The 12762-nt window shown below is 44.1% G+C and overlaps 1 protein-coding gene across 2 annotated transcripts in view; it reads left to right on the top strand.

Moving 5' to 3' along the window:
- Positions 1-854: 854 nt before the first annotated feature.
- Positions 855-12762, top strand: part of LOC134451355 (cyclin-dependent kinase-like 5) — a 147609-nt gene continuing 135701 nt past the window's right edge. Inside the window, exon 1 of one of the 2 annotated variants that reach the window (XM_063201765.1) lies at positions 855-925. The gene's annotated coding sequence lies outside the window, so the exon portion shown is untranslated. Of the gene's footprint in view, positions 926-2098; positions 2301-12762 lie in introns of those variants that run through there. The other variant, XM_063201766.1, reaches the window with a different exon arrangement.

Here is a 12762-nt window from a genome sequence, read left to right as displayed (position 1 = left end):
TGTCGTTACAGCCAAAGCGACACATAGGCCTAGGCCTAGGCCTGTCAGTTGCAACCACCTGGAAAAGAGAGAAATTCACCTGATAACTGTATTGTAATGCTTTTGTAGCCTATTAGTAGGCCGACACTTACGATTTATTCACAAAAAAATACAACAAAATCTTCTTCTTCTTTTTTTAACACCAGTCAGTCCTGCCCCAACATCCTTTGGGCCTTCTTTGTGAATGTCTTGGCATGGGGACATTGAAATGCATCAGTGGCGCAGTAAGCTATAACTTGCAAGGTCTCCATGCCGCCAGTAGATGGCAGAGGAAATACAAATATTCGAAGCTGGGCCACTGCATGAGAGCCACTGATGATGTTCAACAGAAGAACTCTGTTCTGAAAGAGTTGCGACTGCACTGAGATGACGAGATTGCATGGAATAGAACGCGCGCATTGCGCATTCCGAGCAACAGCGACAAAATATTTGTTGGGAGGGTTTACAGTCTATATCAATCACAAATTTTGCCTACCCCCTTTCATATTAGCTGGGATCTATTGCTATTGACAAATTGAAGATTATTTAAGCATGGCTCGCGTCATGCGCGCTGCGATGGCACCCATCAACAGTTCACTCGCATTACGCGCACCTTGAACTTCCATGTATCAACATTTGGGAAATTGGATAGCCCCGCCTTTATGGAACACCCCCAGAGTACTTTGTCTCTCCCCTGTATTTTTTACTGGCTAGCTTGGAGGAGGACGTTTGCATAATGTCCTGAAATTCAATGTGATTGGACACTGTCACGCCAGTCAAACGGGTTGCTATTTGCTCTGGTAGGTTGTCAGCTGAGGGGTTTGGTTACTGTTGCCGCTGCAATGAAAATATCAGCAGATGATGATGCGAGTGGGTGCAGTTTATTAATTAGGCTAGCAACATCTGAGTAAGTACCAATGTTTGTCTTTCTATCTAGTTCTTTAACTTGTTGTTGTGCCGGATAGGTGTACCATTCTCCGACTCCCTTGAAAAGTCCACATTTTTATTCAGACTAGAATGTGGTTAATAGTTGCAGAACTAACCAGGGGTAGCTATGGTGTTATCACATCAATTAGGCAACGACACACCGTTTGTTGTAACCTGCGTGAAGGAGTGGGAACATTAGTTTGTATTAGTGAGATATCATGATGCGGAGTTGGGTGATGAAAAGGATCTGCGTTAACATTGAGTTGCTGGCAAGAGGGATGTTAAACTGTTTCCAAAATGAATGCGGTGCGCAGAAGTCACATCTATAGCATGTACAGTTAAACAGTGGCCTATCTGAGACGGGCTATCACATCATAGAATAGCTGGAGATGCAACCTGCATAACAGTAGCGCTGCATTCCAATAATAGGCGTTTTTCCGAAAATAGCAGATCCCCAGCTCTTGTCACAACGGGTTCGTTAAAGATAACTAAACGCACCAACCCACTCCAGACACACGCACCCACACACACATACACTGATCCAGCACACATGTATAATTGTCACTGCGCATTTATCTCTTGGATCTGTTGGTACTGGTAGTCTGTGTTCTATGTGCGCATTTAAAAAAAAAAAACAATGTTGCAACGTTGGTGTTGGTGTTTGTGGTCGCCGAATGAACCGTCATCGGTCTGCTCGAAGTTTCTCCCCCTCAATGCATTCTCCCAGTCAGTAATTGTCTTCACACCTACGCACTGGAGCAGATTGCGTCGGCAATGAAAATACTGTGTGGCGAGGGTATAGCAGGAGCTATCCTTTTTGGTACCAGAGAGAACCACCGCTTTTTTACCTGGTCTGGAGTGCAGCAAGCAGCTCATGTCACAATGGACATGCTTAAGTGATGTTCAAGAGGAGGCGAGGAGTGGGAGTATTTTGTATCTAGTAGCAACAGGGTCCTTGCCTTGTTTTACAGATGAAAAGGAAACTGGGGGTGTAGATGTGTTACGACAACACAGTGCACAACACAGCCCTCCGGAGGTATATAGGATAGATTGTATCCACATGCCACTACACCATAGGTCCCTTGAAGGCACGTTATCCTCTACATCTTCTCATAATCGGTTTTTGCATCCCAGTGTACTGGGTTCTGTTATGTAAGAATGAGGACTTCGTAGGAGATGTGTTGGAGATTAAGATTTTTTTTTGGGGGGGGGGGGCGCTCCAACATTTTGCTCTCACCATTGGTAGAAATGACAAGGTGTTTTTTTGCAGTTATTGGGCATCATGTGGTGGTCACAGATGTCCACCATTCACCAGGTTCAACAGGACCAGTTTCATGCTCTCTCAGCACAAGCAGGTGAGGGTTGAACATGATTTGGCATAATCAAAACTCATGTGACATTCATGGCCTGATTTGGTTGTGCGCTGAAAGGAATCTGAAGGTAAAATGGTTGTGAGGCTTAACTGTATAGAAGTAGAAGATTTTGAGAAGTGTCATACTTTGGTTGATGTAAAAAATGATAACCAACTCACTCAGTAGTAGAGTATGTTTGTGACATTAAGACTTTTAAGTGTCAGTATTAAAAGCAGTTTGAACCTGTTCAAATCAAGTCCATTCGAGGCATAAGCAACACATTCCTGAGCACTTGGCTATTTATCATTAACTACACCTTTGTTTTTCTCTTTTTCTTTCTGTTTGCATTTCTCTCTCTCTCTCTCTCTCTCTCTCTCTCTCTCTCCTTACCCTATAAATGCCTTCACAAGGGTATTATTAACCCCTTAGCACAGAGCCTATGTTATAACCTTACTGTCAACAAAATTGTAATGACTTTGTCTTAATCTGTTACTTAAGGCTCTCGGTAATGTCATAACAATGTTGTTATGGTGTAGTTGAGTATTTTCAACAAATGGTGAATAGGCCCGCCGGCGACCCCATCTGCACTAAGAGGCTACAGGTGTTATTATGACAATCAAACCTCACTCACTTTTGATCAGATGTGATTCATATGGTTGTTTAACAATGCAGAGGGCAAATAATTGCTCACATTCCACTGTTGTTTATCCATATTGTTCCCAGGGTTGTGTATTAAAATGTTCCAAGAGTAGAGTCTTTCTCTTTAAAACAGGGTTCGTTTGAGTCGCATTACCTCAGCCGATCTCTATGTGCAAAGTGATCAGCTTCACTGGAGAAACATGATGACCGGTGGACGGTGCATGGGTTGGGCTGGTTGGCTGGAGTAGAACAAGATGACATCATGACAATCCAAACTTGTCTCATGACGACTCTGTTTGGGTAGATGTAGACGTAGCCTCTTAGTGTAGATGTGGTTGCCGGTGGGCCTATTCACTATTTGCTGAAAATACTCAACTTCACTACATTATAACAACATTGCCATGACATTACAGAGAGCCTTAAGTAACAGATTAAGACATCGCGATTACAATTTTGGTGACAGCAAGGTTATAACATAGGCTCTGCGCTAAGGGGTTAAATGGCCCCTCTACAGACCGTCTACACAGTGTGTTCCTCTGTAAGTCACTTTGATTAAGCATCTGCTAAATGTAATGTGATGTGTACTGCAAGGTAATGTGTATGCTCTCCAAGCATTTTGAAAACTGCCTTTTCATGCCAGATGAGCTGCCAGTGTAGACGCAAGGTGATGTCCACTTAATGACGATGGATCACATCCCCTTTAAGAGTATCTGAAGCCGAAAGTATTTTAATATTTCTGTGATGACTTCAATGCTACGTAGGTCTGCCTCTTACAATCTTCCCGCAGGCCTCTCATTAGCGCAAACTACTGATCCATTATATTTTGGCCTTGTACAATGAGGAGTTTTGTGGGCCGAACCAAAAAAAGGTGTTTTGTAGGCCTATGCCTGTGTGAATGAAGGAATGCCTGTAAAGAAGTGCAATCAAATTACACTTGACAGCTTGGTCATTGTCCTCCGCAATCCATTACATGGTTCCATACAACCACGTGTTTCCTTGTTGTCTGCGGCGCGTCCTTTGCAAAATTGATAGCAAAGTAATTCGCTCGAATTAGTCCGGTTTGGACCCGTAATCGGAATCGACAAAATAGATTCATGATAATGGCTGCCTCTGAAGGGGTTCAATGAGACGTTCACAAACTCGTTTCATAATGAAATGGACTTTCACGATTGGCTTGGCTTGGCTTGGCTGGCTGGCTGGCTGGCTGGCTGGAGCCTTTTCTGTCTTTTGTGGAGCTAATCCAAATGGCACCCCAGTCCTCCACAGTGCATGATGTGCACCACCACAGCACACACGCACACACACACACACGTGCATGTATGTACGCACGCACGCACACACACACACACACACACACACACACACACACACACACACACACACACACACACACACACACACACACACTTACAAGCATACACCACCACGATACACACACACACACACACACACACACACACACACACACACAATACACACACATACACACAAACACACGCACAGGCACAGCACATGCTCACACACACACACTCACATACACTCACAAACACACACTTGCAAGCATACACCACCACAATGCACACACACACACACACACACACACACACACACACACACACACACTGACAGACAGACACGCATACACACACACACACACACACTCACTTGCATACACCACCACAATACACACACACACATATATACTGAACATACACACACACTCACACACACACACTTCCAAACACACACACACACCTCTAATGTCGCCACTCCTCTTTCCATTGCCGCAGCGTGCCGGCGTGTCTGCTCACATTAATACAGCCATCAAGCACACACACTTCATCAAGACGCATGTGTTTGTCAGCCTGACAATTTACTAGCAATTTTCCCCCCGCGCTCACATCACGCATCTGTTATTTACTCTGACAGATTGGACGTCTCGCGTTGGGGAGCGGTGAGGAGAGGAGACTTGATATAGGGAGGAGATAGGGATGGGCCCTTTTAACTCATTTTCTTGATGAGTGAGTGAGTGATGGATGGGAAACAGTGGAGCAACATAGACAAGGGTTGATACACATTGGTCAGTTTCTGTTGACTTGCTAAGTAAGTTGGGGAAAAAAACGAAACCATGGTGCCTCGGTTATCCTTATATTTTGACTTTTAGACACTTGAGATATGGCACCTGTTGTAAATATGCTGTTTTCAGAATAGCAATGACCAAGTTGTAATGTAATGTATTACGAAAGTCTCTGCGTACCATCATGATGTTTCCTCAAAGACTATAACAACAGTCCACAGGTGGGACAGTGGGCATTATGAGGCTACTGCTTAGGGGCTACTGCTGAAAGGAATCTGAAGGTAAAATGGTTGTGAGGCTCAACTGTGTCACCTGTATAGAAGTAGAAGATTTTGAGAAGTGTCATACTTTGGTTGAAGTAAAAATGATAACCAACTCATTATGAGGCTACTGCTTAGCACACTCACAACATCTGAAATAGCTCCTAATTAGGGGCCAAGCAGCGAAGCTGGCGAAGGCCCCTATAGTGTTAACTGGTATTCTTATTATTACGTTGACTTCTTTCCTCTCCTTAGCAAGTCTATGGCAGCCCATAGAACCGTAGGTAGGAAAATGCTGTAAATCGGCACACACATTCGGGCTAGGCTCAGCATTACCCACAGCAATTTATAGGACCCCAGCCCCATTACTCTAGCGCCACCAGCAGGTCAAAGTTGCAGGTACATTTCTGCTTGTAACTTTTGAACCGCTGGGCCAATTTTCATAAACTTGGTATCCCTGGAATCCTTGGGCCAAGACGAATCCAACGCACACTATGACGTCATTTTCCGCCAGGATAGTTTTCCCGCCATTTTGAAATTTGTAAAATTCAATAAAAATGCTATTTTTCCCGCAATTTTTGACCAATTCGCCCGAAACTTGGTATATAGTATCTCTGGACTGAGCTACACATGGGGTCTCAATGAATATTGGATATCTTTTATCGTTTAGCCGTGACAGCCAATCAAAATTTTCGTAAAAGTGGCAAAACAGGAAGTGAGGTCATATCTCAGCAACCGTTTGTCGAATTAGGCTAGGATTTTTTACACCCACAGAAGTCCATCCCATGACCCACCACAAAGAAAATCATATCCCCAGCTCAAACTCTGTAGCGCCACCAACAGGTCAATTTTTTAGCTACATTTTTGCCTGTAGCTTTTACACCGTATGCCTAATTTTGAAAATAATACTATCACTAGAATCCTTGGGCCTAGCCGAATCCAACGCACTATATGACTTCATGTCAACAGGAAGAAAAAAGTCTGCCATTTTGAATTTTGTGAAATTCAATAAAAATGCTACTTGTCCCACAATTTTGGTCAGAATGCCCTACAAAAGGGTACACTTCATCTTGGGACTGATATGCTTTAGGTTATTCAAAGAATTTTGGACACCTCTTGTCATTTGCCAGTGACAGCCAATCAAAATTGTCATAAAGGTGGCAAAACAGGAAGTGAGGTCATATCTCAGCAACCGTTAGTCAATTTCTGTTAGGATTTTTTGCACACATTCTAGTCCATCCCATGACCTCCCACAAAAAAATCCAGACCCCAAGCTCAAACTCTCTAGCGTCACCAACAGGTAACAGGAAGTGAGCTCATATCTCGGCAGCTCTTCAACGGATTCAAACTAAACTTGGTTTACGTGATCACACTCCCCTCCAAGGACTGCACACCAACATTGGCGAGATTTGGACCAAAGGGGGCGCTGCAGTTCCTTCTGTTTCCGTGGCGACTCTGGCAAGTTTACTGCTTGGCCCCGCATTGCTGCTTGCAGCTATATTGATTTGAGGATCCTACTGATGCTTCTGATCCTACTTTTCCCAAGCTGCATTAAAGCATTGTCATGGTTGTTTACGTATATAGGGACAGTTGAATGGTGTCATGAGGAAATAAATTCAAACCTACACTCAGGCTATGCTATTTGTTACAGTAGGTCACTAACTATACGCTAGTATAGGGACAGCTGTTACTTTTGCTATGACGTTAGTTAGTTAGTTAGTTAGTTAGTTAGTTAGTTAGTTAGTTAGTTAGTTAGTTAGTTAGTTAGTTAGTTAGTTATCTAGTTTTGTGTACAATTAAGAACAAAGTGAGTGAATAATGAAGAGTGGATAGTGAATAGTACTCTCTAGACCATTTCAGACAATTGTTGATTTTTGTTGGCTAACTAAGTGTGTACTGAGACCTATTAAAATGGATAAGTAGTTGCTCTGTGGGATTTCATGGTTTTAATTCCTGTACCACTTGGACCAATGTTGGTGGTGTAGTGAATAAAAACCACACCCCTGTGTACTTGATAAAGAATTGTTATTTGGGATCACAAGGAGGGTTGCATGTTTCTGATTCCTGTACCACTAACAATGTTAGGGGGTGGTGAATATATCTTGCACCCCTGTGCACTTGCTCTTGACTGAGGTGCCCTTGAGCCAGCTAACCCCACATGGTTCTCCAAGGGGACTATCCATGTCCCAATTGTCTGATCCACTGAAAGTTGCTCTGGATAAGTGATAAGCTAAATGTAGTGTTGCCCTTAAGGCACCGTGATATCCAACTTGAGAACAATGTTTCTGGTGGCCCCGGAAAGGCTATTCTAGTCTGTTGGGCCATGTGAACCTTGGGCCGCTATTCTTGGCAAATAAAAGCATGCAATTTCTACAAGATTGGTTAAGCTCCTGTGATGTATGATGTGAAAAGTAACAAGGTCTGTGGAAGACCAAACAGGTTGGAAACATTGATTTCTCAATCAAACATGGGAGCTTGAGCAATGTCGCAGACATTGCATTCTTTTTCATTTATTTTATGGCGCTGATTTGTCCTGCGCATATGTGATAACCAGGGCTCTGAATTAACTTTTTTCATCACCAGCCAAAATGGCTAGATTATGTTAATCTTACTAGCCAAACACACACTCACAAATGGGTCAAAGTGGCTAGTAAGTTGGCATTTTCTACATGCCAAACTGAAATTTCACCAGCATTTGGCCGGTTGGCTGGTGTTAATTCAGAGCCCTGGTGATAACCCACAGGAAACCAGGCCGCCAGTCCCATGAGCATATTGAGTTATTCAGAGATTCTGAGAGGACAGATTCCTGACAGACCTGTGTCTCTTGGATTGAAATTCAGTCACATATAGCCTTATCCTTTGATTATATATATAGTATATTTGGGCATTTCCGCCTGTGTTTGGATAGGTAGGCCTAAGTAAGTGAACAATTGGACAGGGTATGAGTGGGAGTGAGATATGGGGAAGGATGGGGACAGGGAAGCCAACAGGGGGGACAAAGGGGAGAGAGAGGGGGCCCACAATTGGATCCTAATAACATTGTATATATTGGTTTTGGGGCCATTTCATATGTCTTTGTCCCGGGCCTGGCCAAAGCTGTCAGCGGCCCTGAATGGAGATTTGACCCAGGCTGAACTTGAACCTGGGTCTCCATGGACAACAGCACTCATATGGGTCACCTTGCACAATGTGCCACAGACAGCCCTCTTTTGATCATTTGACACTCTCCTCCATGACACTGGCATGTCTTGTCGCTAAGCCCAACAAGGCGTCTGTGTCCCCATCCGGTCACTTGAGGTCTTGCGATGGGCCCACATCACCGAGGTGACAGCCACGTCAATCAGTTAAAACAAGGCATGACAGCCAACAGATTGCCAGAGCATCCAGCCAGCCCCATCTACCTCCCAGCCCTCCCAGCCCCTGCTCCTCTCGGAGAACTCACCTACTTGCGTGGCCTGCCTTGTTCAATCTAGGGCTTGGAAAACTAAAAAAAAACGACAGTTAATTACTTGTTGATTGACAATGATCAAGCAGGACTAAATCCATTGTTTATTATTCTTCTGTAGTAGTAACACCGTTTATTATTATATGGTGTGACGTCATCGGTCGAATGCTCCATTCATTTCAACGGGGCTCCCCAACGTTCGCACGTCTGTTATTTTTCGATAACGGACGGGTTGGTCTATAACAGACCGCTGTCAATGGCAACAAGACTTTTCACTGCTAAAGCGACTTTTCAACAAGACTCTAATCAGCTGCTGTGATAGACAACACCTGTTGTCCTGGCTACCTAGCTGTTGCCTAGTGGTGTTCCACAACGGCACTGTTTTGTTTTGCGCAGCAACAATCTTTTGACATTAAAAACTATAATAGACTTAACATTAAATAGGCCTAAAGAAATGTCCCTGCCATGTGTGAATCATTTAAGTATATCCATATAATAAGCGGGTTAACTTTCGGCGAGTCGGTCGCTTTGTGGAATAGCAGCACTTCAGAGAGAACAAGACCCCTCCGCTCCGCGTCGGGGTCTAAAGATTCTCTCTGTCGTGCTGCTATTCCACGGTAGCGACCTTCTCGCCGAACGTTAACCCTTACTTATTAACCCCCAAAGACAGAGCCTCCATTATATGTTCTGCTTGAACAGTGAAACAGTGAAACTAGGGACAGTCAGTCTTAAAAAAGCAAGTAACATTATTTACTTGCACTGCACCATAAGAGCAATCAGAAGAGCAATCAGAGATTCCAACCTGGACCCCTGGCCAACACTAGGTGTGTGTATGTGTGTGTATGTGTGTGTGTGTGTGTCTGTGTGTCTGTGTGTGTCTGTGTGTGTCTGTGAGCACACACACACACACACTCACACTCACACACACACACACACACACACACACACACACACACACACACACACACACACACACACACACACACACACACATACAACCATCACGGGCAGACAAACAAGACGTACAGACACAAGACGTAAACAAGACATGCAGACACACACGGACAGGATCAATGCCATGTCTGGTCCAAACAAGTAAAAAGATTCTTGAATACAGTCTATGAAAAAAAGAAACATAAAATTGTTACAGCAGGATGCCACTGCAGGATGGACGTGACTTGTGTGCAGTAAAAAATGACACACAAAAAAAACTCAGAGAGTGGATTTACCATCTTCCAAGTAACTAAGTTGTATAAAGTAGAAGTAGGAGTACTTTTACAGAAAAAAATACAACACTAGATGAATGTTATTTCATGGTTTCAACGTTGTAATATCCTATTACTAGTGTTGTAATTACATCTGTCAGAGAGTACTTCTACAATGCCCTTTACGTAAGTGGTCAAATAACACTGGATTTACCTGAATTCACCATATATATTTTTAGGGCTTTTGCACCTTTATTATTTGATTGGACAATGGAGAACAGACAGATAATGGCTGGGAGAGAGAGATGGGGAAGGATGTGGAAATGACATTGGCCGGGAATCGAACCCGGGTCGCCTGCATAGCAGTCCAGTGCCCAGCCGCTAGAGGCTGGGCCATAAGGGCTTCCGCACACCGGCTCCGACAAAATTCTGAGCACTGCTCAGCTAAAATTCGATTCCATTGTTTTCAATAGAACCACGCACACTGGCGCCGATGTCCGCGGACATTCGCTGATGTCGGATAGCAATTAGAGACAAGTTCTATTTTGTCGGCGGCGCCCGTTGACTATCAATGCAATGTTCGGGTGAAATTGGGTTTGGAGGTCCGAATTATGTCAGAAGCGAAAGTGTGCCGCAGTGCTGTCGGAGCCTATGTGTGGAAGCCCTAACACTGTTTTTTTTCACTGTCTGCTGACCCCAAGCTGCCAGTCCAGCTGCCTGTTGCTCTTTTTCTGGCTCCTCGCATTGCTCATAGCTGTTATCAGGCCCGCCGACAGGAGGAGACAAAGGAGTATGTTGTCCCGGGCCCAGGGAGAAAGGGGGTCCAGAACTAGGTCCCCATTACTTTCTATGTATTGGGTACGGGGCCCTTTAAGATGACTTTGTCCTGGGCCCAGCAAAAGCTGTCAGCGGCCCTGGCTGTTATGATCTGCCGCCTCTGTGGTGGTGATGATGATGTGGGCTGATTGATTAGTACAGTCTGTAAGAGGAGATGAGACTCATGTCCATGGGCGTGGTCATGCTCTGTTGATCATTGTCAGTGAAGAGGTGGACTGGAGGAAGGAGCAGTGTGTGTGTGTGTGTGTGTGTGTGTGTGTGTGTGTGTGTGTGTGTGTGTGTGTGTGTGTGTGTGTGTGTGTGTGTGTGTGTGTGTGTTTGTGCATGTCTGTGTGTGTGCGTGTGTGTGTGTGTGTGTGTGTGTGTGTGTGTGTGTGTGTGTGTGTGTGTGTGTGTGTGTGTGTGTGTGTGTGTGTGTGCGCACAAGTTTTTGTATGTCTATTTGTGTGTGTGTGTGCGTGTGTGTTTGTCTGTATATTTTGTATTTGTCCTTGCATTTGTTGGATACTGCTGTGAGGAGGTGGATAGTGCATATTATGCATGTGTGTGTGTGTGTGTGTGTGTGTGTGTGTGTGTGTGTGTGTGTGTGTGTGTGTGTGTGTGTGGTGTGGTGTGGTGTGGTGTGTGTGTGTGTGTGATGCATGAGGTGATGACAGGTGGAGGTTGTGTGCGACCTAAAGCAAAGCAGTGGGCTGAGCTGAAGATGGGGGTGGAGATGGGAGGGATCCAGGGCTACTGTACAGAAGTCTGAATGTATTTTTATATCATCCTTCATAATGTGCTGCAGCTATGAAGCTGTGTGTGTGATATTATCAGACTTTTGTCAATTGTTTGTTTTTTTGTGTTTTTACATGTGTTTTCACACTTGTTGTCTGTTTTTGTAGTTCAGCATTTGCACACGTCTCAACCAAACAGCAGAGATTTGGTTAGATCAAAACAGTACGCGGAGTGAACGAATTCTGAAGCTCGCAGCCAATCGGTCAGTCAGACAGGTTTCCAGGAAGTGAACTGAAACTGCCCGACTGAGACATCAGGCTACGACTTCTTTTACCTTGGTCCACCACCTCAAATATGGTGGAGGAGCACACAAACAAACTCTTACCCTCCTAGTTGCAGATATAGTAGCTTCAGCACAGTAAACCCCGTAATGGCTGACGACATTAGTTCATTATTATGCTGTGACATGGATGAATGTGTGTCCCTCCCGGCACAAAAGCTGTCGGTAGACAGCAGGACTCCAAGACATGTTGCGCTTTTTCAATTATACAGGCCCATTCGCCTGGGGGAAGCTAGGGAAGCGGCATAGGACCATACGGCACACCACGCCTGTTTGATACGCTAGTGCACAGCATGGTGTTTGGGCATTAGGCTAGATATTTTAATTTATACAATGTGCCCTAACTTTACCATGTCTACTATCGTCAGGTCTGTATTCATCAGAGGTTGTAGTTGTCTGTAAATGTTTTAGCAACTCTGTAAAGGCTCTGTTACAGTTTACTCATGAACTGAACTTACTTTTGGGTAATTGGAAAAAACAACTGCTTCCTATGACCCTCATATAATGTTGTTGTATTTTGTTGTAGGCGTTGATCTTAGCTGCTCTTATAACACTTCAAGTTCATGCTTTTATTTGTATTGAGTGCAGGTTTGTTGCACATTTGTTGGGTCAGTTGAGATGGGAAAGGAACGGCAAAGTCCAGCTATGCAAAGAAGTTTGCATAATTTCGTAAACCAAGCTATTAGACTCAATGGTCTGGAGTGTGCTTGAGGTGTGTGTCATACTCTGTGTTTTGCAACAGAGTTTTAGCAGAGTAGTTTGTAATATGGCCCCATTTTCTTGTCAGCAGGAATGTAACCAAAATTGGCTATGAATTGAAAAACCTAAAAGCGAGACAGCATGTTCACATCAAAATAGCATGTGTCATTATATTTGTTTCATGCTGTAGATCACACCCGTGTATGGCAATCCACTTTTGACATCATGATCATAGTGTTTTACTCT

Source organism: Engraulis encrasicolus, chromosome 6, assembly GCF_034702125.1.
Source record: "Engraulis encrasicolus isolate BLACKSEA-1 chromosome 6, IST_EnEncr_1.0, whole genome shotgun sequence".
Lineage (NCBI taxonomy): Eukaryota > Metazoa > Chordata > Actinopteri > Clupeiformes > Engraulidae > Engraulis > Engraulis encrasicolus.
The sequence above is the reverse complement of the archived record's forward strand: the minus strand, read 5'-3'. Positions and strand labels throughout refer to the sequence as shown.